This window comes from Microtus ochrogaster, linkage group LG2 (assembly GCF_000317375.1).
Source record: "Microtus ochrogaster isolate Prairie Vole_2 linkage group LG2, MicOch1.0, whole genome shotgun sequence".
In the NCBI taxonomy this organism is placed as follows: Eukaryota; Metazoa; Chordata; class Mammalia; order Rodentia; family Cricetidae; genus Microtus; species Microtus ochrogaster.
In genome coordinates this window covers 4170597-4170918 of record NC_022028.1, presented here as the reverse complement: position 1 = coordinate 4170918, position 322 = coordinate 4170597, and the positions used below count along the sequence as shown (strand labels likewise).

At 46.6% G+C, this 322-nt stretch overlaps 1 protein-coding gene across 1 annotated transcript in view; it reads right to left on the bottom strand.

Moving 5' to 3' along the window:
* Abcc10 (ATP binding cassette subfamily C member 10) overlaps window positions 1–322 on the bottom strand; it is a 20447-nt gene that overhangs the window by 8157 nt on the left and 11968 nt on the right. The window lies entirely within an intron of this gene.

Sequence of the window (322 nt, the reverse complement as noted above, 5' to 3'; positions counted from 1 at the left end):
GCGAGTTCCAGGACACACGTGATGGACAGAGAAACCCCGTCTCAACAATAACAACAGAATAGAATGAGTTCCAGGACAGACGTGGTAGACAGAGAAACCCCATCTCAACAATAACAACAACAGAACAGGGCGAGTTCCAGGACAGACGTGGTAGACAGAGAAACCCCACCTCAACAATAACAACAACTGAACAGTGCAACTAGTTCCAGGACAGATGTGGTAGACAGAGAAACCCCATCTCAACAATAACAACAACAGAATAGAGCGAGTTCCAGGACAGACGTGATGGACAGAGAAACCCCGTCTCAACAATAACAACAAC